At 36.5% G+C, this 14,152-nt stretch overlaps 1 protein-coding gene across 1 annotated transcript in view; it reads left to right on the forward strand.

The window, feature by feature from the left end:
* The first annotated feature begins 698 nt into the window (after nt 1–698).
* The window catches only part of LOC149410014 (uncharacterized), a 139,261-nt gene continuing 125,807 nt past the window's right edge, over nt 699–14,152 (forward strand). The window contains exon 1 of the mRNA XM_089648780.1: nt 699–926. The gene's annotated coding sequence lies outside the window, so the exon portion shown is untranslated. The remainder of the gene's footprint in view (nt 927–14,152) is intronic.

Genomic DNA, 14,152 nt, shown 5'->3' on the forward strand with positions numbered 1-14,152 from the left:
AAAATACTCGAAAGAAAATAGCAGAACAAAATACAAGCAATCTGAAAACGGTATGAGTATGGTATTCGTAAAAAAATACAAGCACCTATGAAAGTATTAGAAAAAGCGATGGAATTAGCTAAATATTATTGATTTATAAATAAGTGAGCAGAACATATTTTAAATTGTGTAAATTTATGTTACATAGTGAATCAAAAAATATTTTTTAGGATTAGGACTAATTTAATGTTTTATACTTCATTGTAATATTAATAATTGAATAATAATATTAAATGAAAATATGAATCACTTTTCATTGTGAATTATTTACATATCTTCAATAATTTAAATTAATTATTAGTGAGAATCACGAAATGTAACTTGACTTGTCAGGATGAAAATAGAAACTTTTTAAAAAAAATATTACACTTCCTAATATGGAATAAAAATATTCGTCGTTTATAATTTCCCGTAGATAAGTACTTTATTGTTTGTACAAACAAGAAAATACAACTTTTATAATAATTTAATACATAACGTAAGTTCCAATTTTGAAAATGTCTCACTCGATACAAGGAATTTAAACCATCCCGCCAGCAAGCAAGTTAACTTTGTAAATATCCCCAAGATGTCGCTATTGTTGGGTAAAAAAACGTATGGTGCAAAACTTTACTATTTTCATCTTCTATGGTAAATGACGATGATATTTTTTTCCACGAAAGTGTAGTGTCGTCGAATTCTCGGGTCCGTTTATTTTGTGAAATATCAGGGAACATTGGTGATAAATGGTGGATTTCGCGATAAGAAATCGGTTTTATTGATTTTATCACCAATTGATAGTGAGTGATCGTGTGTTTGGTGATAAAAAAAGCATAATAAGTGAGTGTTCTTGAAAATCTCGAATAGCCATTGTTATTGTGTTCTTCTTGTATGGTTTTCCAAATCTGGTGAGTGATCTTTGATAATGTATCATTATTTTCCTTGTCTTGCGTTTAAATCTATATAAAGAACTGGCAAATACTGATATTTTCGCAGTTACTCTAAAGCTCCATTATGAATACTTGATAACAGCGTATATGGGATTTATAAACCAACTCATATGATCGTTGGCCTTATTAATTATTGAATAAATTCAGATTATAACATTAATTTATATTTCATTGCATCTTTACCTGGATTATTTCAAGTACAAGCATACAATTGCGCAATCAAATCACGTATGTTTTGATACTTCAAAATCAGACCTTTCACTAAAAATGTCTGCAGTATAAACAAATCGTAAAGAGACATTTACGAAATTGTCGATAAGGACAAGGGGAAGAAGGTTGACGAGAAATTATCATGTATTTTTCTGAAATAAAAATATATAATATGTTGTTCTATTGTTCATGACATGACGAAATTATTAGTCATTTAAAATGATGTATGGGATTGTCTCAACGCTTGTCGGCCAGTACACGAACGCTGTTCGGGTACATTCGGTACACGCGCACCGGGCGGGTGCGTTCGGTACACGTGCACCGGGCTTGTTGGGTACAGTACAGACTATCGGGTGCGTGTTGGGTGCACGAGCACCGAACGACCTCGGCGTACACTCTCCCATTCAGGGTTGCTCCACATTTTAAAGGACCTATTGAAATAATGCATTGTTTTATGGAAGTTTATGGATAATTCTTTGGAATTTAACAAAATGTGTGCAATGTATTACTCGGCCTATTGACAATCTCCGTGACCTATCGATAAAATCCTCGACTTCGAATCCAGGCATTCGTTTTATTATTATTATTAATACATATATTGTCAAATATTTCATATAATATTCGGCTCTATTATAATTCAATTTTTGTAGCTCCATTTGCCGATTTTACAGGAAGAACAATTTTTTTTTTAATTTTAAATTAATGTCTCAAATGCGCAATTGCAAATTTTACTTATTATTTAAAAAAATGTAAAATACAAATGTATAGAATCGCAAATAATATTACCATTATCTTTTGTTTGATTAATATTGTGTTGCCGATTTTGGGAGTTTTAAATTTGAACACAAAAAAATTGACTTTTTTAATATATCGTGTTACAAACCCTTTAAAGAGCAAAGTTAAGAGCTACTTGAGATAATTAATAATTATGAACAAATTACGAATACATTTAATGAGCACAAGTAGCTGCGATGAGAATGCATTAAGAAAAATATAAAAAATGTAACAAATGAAATAAAAAATTTACCCGTAAAAAAAATTAAAAATACTTCTAAAAATGGCTTTTAACACTTAAAAAAAGGTTTGACTGAGGATTCAACAAGTCCACAACTCCACGAACCTCGCCAAATGCCGATCGGGCAGGACTGACATTTTTTTCGTATATAAACTGCTGTAGTGTAATCGTGTACGTGAATTCCACCAAAAGTTGATGGAATGCATTGTCATCCACGAAGAGTATATCTGCCGAGTTTCAGCTCGATGGGATTTCATTCATTACCGAAAATAAAAGTGAAATTCAAATAGAGGTGTCTTGAAATAATCGACAAGGTATAATCTAATGCTTATAATCACTGAATATAATAGAGTTTAATTTTGAAGGTGTTAAAACCGAGTGAATTCTGATGAATCCAGAGCCATGTAATGCTCTTACTGTTCTGCCACTAAGTTCGTCTACACAATATCTTACTATCTAATTAAAAACTAAATAAATTTTGGATTGCATTCCCGGTGCAATGTTTTGGCAACCCTGCGTCGGTATGCACCCACTGGTAAAACGAACCGGGCAAGGGACGTCATCTTTCCCCCCGCCACTATCGCGACCTTTCAATCTAAAGCCCTATTCACAATGGTATTACTGGCTCGCTTCAGGGTACTTACTTTTATGCCTGTTTGTATTTGGAACAGGGTTAGTTTCCTTCTCATAAATTCTATATTCATTTTGCTAGTAGTTTTGTGAACAGTAAACTTTGCGTAATATTGATTGCGGCTACGCTGCAACAAACGCGGCTACCATCTTGAAAGAATTGACCGGACCCTGAAAACACACAAATAATTTTACAGGTAGACGAAAGCAAAGTGATCGAGTTGAAAAAGAGCTTAGCTGTCAATTTTAAACGCTGAACCACTGATTAGATATTTCCTGGAAAGTCTATACCGATTTGAAAGTAAACGAATTTCGCCAGTTTTCATAAGATATTTCTGTTCCTTAGCCCCAGTTGGGCCAAGGAAATTAATTGATTGAAGATTTAAATAATTTTTTTATCCTTTTCATCAGAAGTAAGGAAAATGAGTGTACTTCTGACAAATGGACACGCCTACCGCCTTCTATCGGGATACGGTAACCGGATAACTCAATACAACAATGATGCAAAACACCTTTAAAACGTGATGAAACAAAAACTAGGTTATGTAGATCATAGAAAACATAGATATAGAATATAGAACCAGATACATAGAGTCGGAATAACAGAGAGTGTGCCAAGACCGAGGGGTTTCCTTTAACATAGGAGGTCCTTCCGCTCTGTCTACTAAATAGTATAAAACAAAGTAGCTATCCACGTCTGTCTGTCTAGAAACGTTCGATTTCAAGAAAAAAACTGGTTTTTATTTATTTTATAAATAATTTTATAAGAAAGCAAAAAAGTTAATCAAATGAAACTGTCACAGATAATCTTAGCTATAACACTGTATTTTTAAAAAGTTGTTTCCTTTATGCGTTCATACATTTATATTGTAAAAATAAGAAATATTTAAAAAATAATAATTTAGTAGTTTGCATTTATATTTTTTATTGAGTAATTTATATATTTATTTGTATTCTACTCAAGCGAAACGATAGGAAAACCTTCAATTTATCTACAGCATATTTTTTTGTATTCATAATGTACACCTATTCGTTATAAAGATCAATCAAAATAGTGCTTTGGCATTAAGCTTCGCCTTAATAATGTGTACCGGTTTTACTTAGAAAAACCCAGACATAATGCCTGGCATAACAACTACCAACACGAGTCTGACAATTCTAAATAATATATTGTACTAATGACGAATTACATTGTGACTTATGGTACTTACTTGTGACGCTTATGACTTTGACCTTATCTCGACCTCAGTAGACAATTGCAATTTACATAAGTTTAAAACGAGCTACCTGCCCTGTATAATATTATGTTACGCAGATGTACTCAGATATGGTACTAACAAAATAGAATACTCTGTATAATTATCTGCGGTCGAATCAACGCCAACAAGAATTACGCCACAGTAAACAGATGGAAATTTCCTGATATAGGTATTCTATATATATATATATATCTTCTCTAAATAGTGTAAAATAAAGTCGTTATCCGCGTCTGTCTGTTTGTACCACAGACATAGGAATTAATAGACGAGAAGATAATGGCGAGGGGTAAAATCAAGTGTTGAAGAACGAAGGGGGTTAAGCTGACTGTGATTCGTCAATAAATCAATCTGACAGTAAATAGGCATCTCGCATTATAATATCACCATTTACTTCTTAAAAGTAAAATCTGCTTTTGAATGAATAGACATTTTTACATGGGAGCGCAAATTACTCGCCACGTTATGAACTAATTTGCGAAGTCCAAATTCGGCAAAGTAAATTTCTTCTGTTTGCAGAGTCGTAGTTAGTTTCAGAGTATTTAGTTAAGACACTTTTACAAATGTTTCATAATTTACTTACCCCAGTAAACAACGATGAGCACACTTGAGAATCGCTACATTGTGATGTGATAGTATATGTTTCTAAAACTGATCCATATAATACGGTGTGAATAAGCTTAAAATAAAGTAAAATAATGCTTACTTATGGAATGTAATACGAAAATTGGGTTTATTCTCTTTTTCACATCTATTTTTACAAGTTTTCATATCACAAGTCAACATTTTGCAGTGTTATTTCGTAAAATGAACCGATGATGCCTCGACCATAGTTCGCACAAGAATGATGACGTCACGTTTTCAAATTTCACTTGAGGCCATACGCGAGCACAGCCGGCTCCAATGGAACCGGTATGGGGAGTGGGGATAATACGCTTTTAATCACTTAGGGCAGGTCTACTAATATTCATATGTCTATGTTTATACAATAATTTTGCCCTAATACCACGCGAGAGAGGCCGCGGGTAAAAGTTAGTATTTAATTATTTTATAAGAAATAATTATTAGCCTGAAACACTCATCCACATTGAAAAATCTCCTGATAAAAGATACATGACGTCAACGGGACTTGAACCCGTGTCCTTTCGATTTCCGGTCGACAGCTCTGACCACTGAGCTATGGCGGCTTATCTCTTATCCGCGAAATAATTCAATATATACTAGTGTTTCATTCAACAATTACTGCTTGTTACATTTTTTTCACCTGAAAACAACCAACTTTATTTTATATGAGAAAGGCATTGTAAGTGCTAACTCTCTCACTAGATGGCGTCGAGACAAATTGTCTACATTTTTTGGTGAAGATACTAGAACTTGTCAAATATTAATTATTATTTTTTTGGTAAACTAATGTTTAAGACAAGATTTTTTATGCATAGCACAAAGGGTAACAATTATTTTATAAGCAATAATTATTAGCCTGAAACACTCATCCACATTGAAAAAGCTCCTGATAAAAGATACATGATACATGAGTGTTTCAGGCGAATAATTATTGCTTGTAAAATAATTGTTACCCTTTGTGCTATGCATAAAAAATCTTTTCTTAAACATTAGTTTACCAAAAAAATAATAATTCGTATTTAATAATATTCAGATCTTCAAGAACAATAGGGACTAACCAGGGGCATTTAACTAAGCTTTGGCCATGAAACTCATTTGAAACCGCCACGCCCACCTCAAAATTCTTATAGAAAACGAATAATATGGCTAAAAGCTCAGATCTCATTGGTGAGAACAGAAGGATTGGTTTGATCTCTCGCTCTCTACCATAATGACTCGTGTAACAGAAAGAGATGACGGAATTTTGCCGTTTGACAGTTTCAAATCATTCAAACAAAATGAGAGTGGTTTATTTATACACGCGGGTTGTCATTTTCTGCCGAAATACTATCATTTCCGTCGAAAATATTGCGTGTTAAAGTTGTTCGTGATAAAAATACAATATAAGCCAGTATAGTGTTAGCGAGTTACAAACATATTATATTCAACCTACCTACGTAAGTTCAAGTTTAAAGTGAATTAACAGTTTTAGGTTATTCGTTCGGTTTTTTGAACAATGCTTGATACTTGACATATGTCTTCCTCCACAACGTATAAATGTTATTTATTATATCGATAAACTTATTCATGTTATTGATTAGTGTTATCCTGTATTATCTTATTGTTTTGGTGAAATTAAAGATTTTTAAACATTATATGTAACCATGAGTTCATGAGGCTGAAAAATGTCGAAATTTTTCGTCGTACTGTCGGACAATCATGTTTTGGAAATTTTCTTCAGTGTTTTTGCAAATTTCTTGTCATTTTGGGTGTCTTCTTCTCAGATTAACAAGTTTCATCTTAAGGAAATGCACTGTAAAAGTTTATTTTCTTAGTCAGATGAACCTTGCCCTTGGAAAACATTTCGACATTTTTCTGCTTCAAGGATATTTTTATTTTTATAATAGTTTTTTTGGGCTAGTGAATGAATAGAGTAGGCTGAGAGCAATTATGTTGTCTATGGTCGCATCTTTTTTTAAATGGCCTTGAGTTTCCTCTACCTTGTCTACTGCTCTGCTCCGCACGGTAGGTACTGCTTGTATATCTGTGGTTAAGTACTGTATAATTCTGTTGGATACAAAAAGCCGGAAGATATCGATCTAGAGAGTGGTATATTTATAGTCCAGTCAGCCTGTGTCGTAGAACACCATTTAGACCAACTAAATAGTATAAAGCTAATTTTTTCCCCATCGACTACTACCATTTAGACAAGTGTTTAGAAAAAAGTCCCCGCCCCTACCCCCCTTGCTTCCCCCCCTGTGCCCCCCCAAACATGAAAAGTGTAAGGGTTTCGTAAATCGCGTCTATCTCAATTATTAAACAACATATCGGATTGAAATTTGTTTTATTCTCTTTGTTGTAACATTTTCTACAAAAAAAGTTAAGTTAACTTTCGTCGTAACTTTTACCGTTTGTTTGTAATTCGTATGATAAGGTAAAAAATTGTATATTTTTTGGCACATAATTTTATATTTTGTCACAGAACTTTTCAGGCCGACATTTTATGAAAAAATATTTCCCACAAAAGTTGTAGCCCCTATTATTACCTTTAAAATGATATAAAATAGTACTTACTTTGTTGGAGATCCAGCGAGATTATCATGGCGGGTTCGGTCGAGGTGGGGCCGGCCGGCGCGGCGTTGCAATGCAGATATTGTTGTATAGTGATAGTGTTTTTTATCTTCAAGGTACACTATTGCATTTTCCATAAATAAAACTAATCGAGTCTCGGTGAAACCTAAATTCCCCACTTTTTAAATTTGTTTCAAATAATAATAAGTCCTTGTATACAGCGAAAATAGGTATTTTAAATAGTTTTTGGTTTGAAAATGCATGTAATATTTTTTAAAGATGTTATTTTAGAACAAAATAATTGCGGTATCTTAATTTGATCATATCCTAAACTTCCATGAGAGGTTCTTCATTTTCCTCGACTTCAACCAAAGTTACATTGCTGCATGATCCACCACAGCTCCCGCACATTTCTGTGCAATCAAGTGATGCTTTAAAGCAGCTACAATTATTTTTGCAAGCCTTTTTGCAGTTGCAGGAAACTAAGTTTATAACTTCTTCAGGTACCGGTGGTTTTTTTTAGTGCACTGGGTACAGCATGTTGTCTGTTAAAATCCATCCCCAGTCCGTAGCGCTGATTTCCTTATCTCCAATCCATTTTTGAATCTGATAGTATGTTCGATAGGCGTGTTGTTCAGCAGCATCAGATGTTGGAGGGAGGGACGCCATTTTAAATTTGGATTTTAATGACATTTTTGCAACAGCTTTAAGGTACATTGAATATCTACTGTCATTCAGACTTGCAGACCTTGTGCATCCATATAGTTTCAAGACAAAAGTCTCTCCTACCTCTTTGAGAATATTTTTGTCTGCCTGTTTTTCATAAAACTGTAAAACTTTTGTGCGGAGATCATTTGATGAACTTAGCAATTTGTACGCGTTAATTTTGCCTTTACCGAATAAATAAGATGTGGTAACACATCCTGTGATAGCATGCAAAAATAATACCACATCCTTCATATCACCAATCTCTTCACGAATCTTGCTGATGTCATACGTTGATGGTGTGCCAGAGGGTTTGTGAAAGAATAGTTGCACATTTTGACACTGTGGTAGCCCTAACAATAGAACGAAAAGATCAGTATCCTGTCCGACAACAACTACAGGCCTCCCACTTTGAATCTGGGAGACATCTATTGCTCTTCCGACCACTTTAGTATCTGCATCTTCCTCCGCCACAGTGGTTGGAATGTTTGCTTCATTAAGCTTCTGAGAGAGCTGTTCAATAAGCTGGCTTTTGTTTTTTGGATTTGCCAAAAATTCATTTTGCTTCACAGAGCATTCCATATTAACGTTGAATTTCATTTCTAGAGATGTTTTTTTACTTCTCCGCATATGTTCGACCCCTTTTGTGGTGGGATAGTCAGGATACCCATCGAACACGACATGACAATCTTTCCCATACCGTTTCATTACAGTATCAACATACTTCTCTATGATGCTGCTATATGTTACTTTGTCAGGCCAAATAACATTATGCAAAAGATACCCTCCATCTACTACATATATTTTTGGGGGCAAATTTTTAAAAACTTCGTTGCTAACTGTCCACTTTTCAAATATTTTCATAAGACTTGATTTAGTTCCCTTTCTTATCATTTTATTGTTTTCAAATAAAGACAAAGGGTATGGGCTAAGTTCATAGTTGAAGTATTGTTTGAGATTATTTGTTCCTTGAGACATACATATAACCCTATTAAACAGCTGATCAGGATTAATTGGCACTTCTTCAGATCTCACATTTATACCACTTACTACGGAGCCTATAGTTTTAACTTTATTTTTTCTTTTCAATTTAACATCTGCAAAATTATTTCCTTCGATGTCTTTCAAGCATTTCATTCCTACATCATACGCTTCATCGAACTTGTTTACACCCGAACTTGTCACTACTAGACCAGAGGATAAAGAAATTAAATCGTTGCTCTGTCGGAAAGGATTATGGATACGCAGCCACCCGAGAAACTTATTAATATCTTGCAAGTCCCTTTCTCTTCTACTGCATCTAAGTTCAGTGTGCTGTTCGTTAAACTGAGTTAAGCAGCCAGAGAACTTCTCGAAAGCCTCACAAATTTGTAGGGATGCAGGAGCGCAAGCAATGAACTTGGTTAGCGTCCTCTCGCTTAATCCTCGTCCATGAGTAAGACCACCTATGGATTTTGATGATCGCATTAATGTCTGCTCTATGGTCATGTCCGTCCAGATACCGGTAAAAAATCCATCTGTACGCCGAACTGTAAAAAAACCTTTATTGACGAACCTTTCGAAGTCTTCATTTGACATCTTCGATTGTAGACTCAACATTTGTTGTAGGTATATGTGTGCGGATTTGGCGTAGAGCAAATGTCCAGCAGCATGGAAATACGGTATCATTTGCTTGACTGTATTAATGTGCAAATTCCAATCGCCGATTCTCTCTGCCAGAATAAAGTCTAGAGCCAAATTCACCAATTTAAACTCTTGTAGCCACAGTTTTGAAGTTCTACTAGTTTTAGCCAAATCTTCATACACTTCTTCTAGTCTTGTCATTATTTCATTTGTTTTACACTCTCTCATGGCGTCTTCAACAGTTGTTTGTTTGTTAATTGTTTGGATATGAATATCATTAAAGTCGTTTGTAATCATTTCTTTAAGAGATGAACATTCCTCGAATAGCAGTAACATCAAAGCTGCCTGGGTCATCATGTGAGCTCTATAAGACCTTGCGTAAGCATGTCCTGACATAAGGTGAGGAATCGTTGATTTTCCATAAACAGAGGTCCACATTTCTTCGATTCCACTACCTTCCATAAACTTTCCTAAGCAACCAAGGAAACTCATTAGAAGATGGAATCCGCCTAGTCTGACGATTACTCCAGATATTTCACTTTCTGTAGAAGAACTTGCAACAATGTCTACTGCTTTCAGGAAAAGTGGTTGGTCAAAAGTGACAATACACGACTGGCCAGCTAACTTGCTCTCTTTAGAAGCGTAAGCTGTGGTGGATCATGCAGCAATGTAACTTTGGTTGAAGTCGAGGAAAATGAAGAACCTCTCATGGAAGTTTAGGATATGATCAAATTAAGATACCGCAATTATTTTGTTCTAAAATAACATCTTTAAAAAATATTACATGCATTTTCAAACCAAAAACTATTTAAAATACCTATTTTCGCTGTATACAAGGACTTATTATTATTTGAAACAAATTTAAAAAGTGGGGAATTTAGGTTTCACCGAGACTCGATTAGTTTTATTTATGGAAAATGCAATAGTGTACCTTGAAGATAAAAAACACTATCACTATACAACAATATCTGCATTGCAACGCCGCGCCGGCCGGCCCCACCTCGACCGAACCCGCCATGATAATCTCGCTGGATCTCCAACAAAGTAAGTACTATTTTATATCATTTTAAAGGTAATAATAGGGGCTACAACTTTTGTGGGAAATATTTTTTCATAAAATGTCGGCCTGAAAAGTTCTGTGACAAAATATAAAATTATGTGCCAAAAAATATACAATTTTTTACCTTATCATACGAATTACAAACAAACGGTAAAAGTTACGACGAAAGTTAACTGAACTTTTTTTGTAGAAAATGTTACAACAAAGAGAATAAAACAAATTTCAATCCGATATGTTGTTTAATAATTGAGATAGACGCGATTTACGAAACCCTTACACTTTTCATGTTTGGGGGGGCACAGGGGGGGAAGCAAGGGGGGTAGGGGCGGGGACTTTTTTCTAAACACTTGTCTAAATGGTAGTAGTCGATGGGGAAAAAATTAGCTTTATACTATTTAGTTACATATAAAAACACAGGCTGACTGGACTATTATGGGACTAACTAACTAACCATCACGCCGTTTCCCCGCAGGTTTATTTTATGTGAATACTGAATACCGCACACAAGTCCTAACTGTTCCGTCTGGAGCCAATGAGACCATGGCTTCCCTAATAGGGATATATTGTGAGGTTGAAGGGAGTGTGGGGGAAGTACCTGGCTATTCAGAGCTGGTCACCAAACACGGCTAAACCATTATCATTTATTATTCTTAACATTTTAAGGCGAAGCTTAATGCCAAAACACTATTTTGATTAATCTTTATAACGAATTGGTGTACATTATGAATACAAAAAAATATGCTTTAGATAAATTGGAGGTTTTCTTATCGCTTCCCTTGAGTGGAATACAAATAAATATATTAATTACTCAAGAAAAAATATAAATGCAAACTACTAAAAAATTTTTTTTTTCAATAGAAATGTATGAACGCATAAAGGAAACAACTTTTACAGCTAGTTGATAATAATTTGTCTCGATGTGATGAAACTTTGGAATTTGGATTACCCTCAGCGCAATAAATATGATTCGTATGACAATTGGCCCAGTGCCTAGTTACCTACCACAAGTACACCACTTCTGAACAGATGTCTAGAATTTTAGTGTGATTTATGCCGATTTGAAAGATTACCGATATCGCCAACAACATCTCTCCACCTCTTGTGAATATTTTAGAACGCATTAGGTGACGAGATACTAAAATTTTAACGTGGCGTTGTTCACTGTTAAAATCTAGCAAGAATTTCAGAATAAAAAATACGTCTCGAATCCTATACAAAATATGTGCAGAGCCGGTTGAAAAAAAAACAAAGATTTTTGAGACTGGTGACGTCACAGATCACGTCTATAGATTTGGTGCGTTTTCTGGATAAAAAGATTGAAAATTATTTTTAATATTTAAACTAACTACCCATAACAATAAAAATACTGGTATTACAGTTAGAAGGTTATTATTGATTTAAAAATGGACTCTAGTTCTTGGCCCCCAACGGGTTGAAAGGCAAACCAAATTCAGAAAAAAATAACGAAAAATTATTGTGATTTATACGGGCACACGGACACGCCCACAGCACGCTTCTAACAGTTTATCTCTTCAGTGTAACAACACATTACCCACGCCGTCTAAACGTGTTATCCAACAATAGTTTTGACTTATTACGTAATTACACGGATGACGAAGGTGACTAAGACAATCATCATAAAGACAGTTTATTTTCAGCTTATCTTTTTACGCATGTCTCAAATCTCGCCGTCCTGCTCCAATCCTTTTGGATGTGAATTTGGCCATCACCACTAATGCTCTCCACTGCCTGCGGTCACTTGCCATTGGCCTCTAGGCAGTCCTCAATCCTTACCGTCCTGCTCCAATCCTCTTGGATGTGGGATTTGGCCTCCTCCACTAATGCTCTCCACTGCCTGCGGTCACTTGCCATTGGCCTCTAGGCAGTCCTCAATCCGTACCGTCCTGCTCCAATCCTCTTGGATGTGGGATTTGGCCTCCTCCACTAATGCTCTCCACTGCCTGCGGTCACTTGCCATTGGCCTCTAGGCAGTCCTCAATCCGTACCGTCCTGCTTCAATCATTTTGGATGTGGGATTTGGCCTCCTCCACTAATGCTCTCCACTGGCTGCGGTCCCTTGCCCATTGGCCTACATGCATTCCTCAATCCTTACCGTTCTGCTCCAATCTTCTTGGATGTGGGATTTGGCCTTCTCCACTAATGCTCTCCACTGGCTGCGGTCCCTTGCCCATTGGCCTACATGCATTCCTCAATCCTTACCGTTCTGCTCCAATCTTCTTGGATGTGGGATTTGGCCTTCTCCACTAATGCTCTCCACTGGCTGCGGTCCCTTGCCCATTGGCCTACATGCATTCCTCAATCCTTACCGTTCTGCTCCAATCTTCTTGGATGTGGGATTTGGCCTTCTCCACTAATGCTCTCCACTGGCTGCGGTCCCTTGCCCATTGGCCTACATGCATTCCTCAATCCTTACCGTTCTGCTCCAATCTTCTTGGATGTGGGATTTGGCCTTCTCCACTAATGCTCTCCACTGGCTGCGGTCCCTTGCCCATTGGCCTACATGCATTCCTCAATCCTTACCGTTCTGCTCCAATCTTCTTGGATGTGGGATTTGGCCTTCTCCACTAATGCTCTCCACTGGCTGCGGTCCCTTGCCCATTAGCCTACATGCATTCCTCAATCCTTACCGTTCTGCTCCAATCTTCTTGGATGTGTGATTTGGCCTTCTCCACTAATGCTCTCCACTGGCCTCGGTCCCTTGCCCATTATTTTTAATATTTAAACTAACTACCCATAACAATAAAAATACTGGTATTACAGTTAGAAGGTTATTATTGATTTAAAAATGGACTCTAGTTCTTGGCCCCCAACGGGTTGAAAGGCAAACCAAATTCAGAAAAAAATAACGAAAAATTATTGTGATTTATACGGGCACACGGACACGCCCACAGCACGCTTCTAACAGTTTATCTCTTCAGTGTAACAACACATTACCCACGCCGTCTAAACGTGTTATCCAACAATAGTTTTGACTTATTACGTAATTACACGGATGACGAAGGTGACTAAGACAATCATCATAAAGACAGTTTATTTTCAGCTTATCTTTTTACGCATGTCTCAAATCTCGCCGTCCTGCTCCAATCCTTTTGGATGTGAATTTGGCCATCACCACTAATGCTCTCCACTGCCTGCGGTCACTTGCCATTGGCCTCTAGGCAGTCCTCAATCCTTACCGTCCTGCTCCAATCCTCTTGGATGTGGGATTTGGCCTCCTCCACTAATGCTCTCCACTGCCTGCGGTCACTTGCCATTGGCCTCTAGGCAGTCCTCAATCCGTACCGTCCTGCTCCAATCCTCTTGGATGTGGGATTTGGCCTCCTCCACTAATGCTCTCCACTGCCTGCGGTCACTTGCCATTGGCCTCTAGGCAGTCCTCAATCCGTACCGTCCTGCTTCAATCATTTTGGATGTGGGATTTGGCCTCCTCCACTAATGCTCTCCACTGGCTGCGGTCCCTTGCCCATTGGCCTACATGCATTCCTCAATC

Source organism: Hesperophylax consimilis, chromosome 28, assembly GCF_061612785.1.
Source record: "Hesperophylax consimilis isolate HC1 chromosome 28, BYU_Hcon_1.0, whole genome shotgun sequence".
NCBI lineage: Eukaryota > Metazoa > Arthropoda > Insecta > Trichoptera > Limnephilidae > Hesperophylax > Hesperophylax consimilis.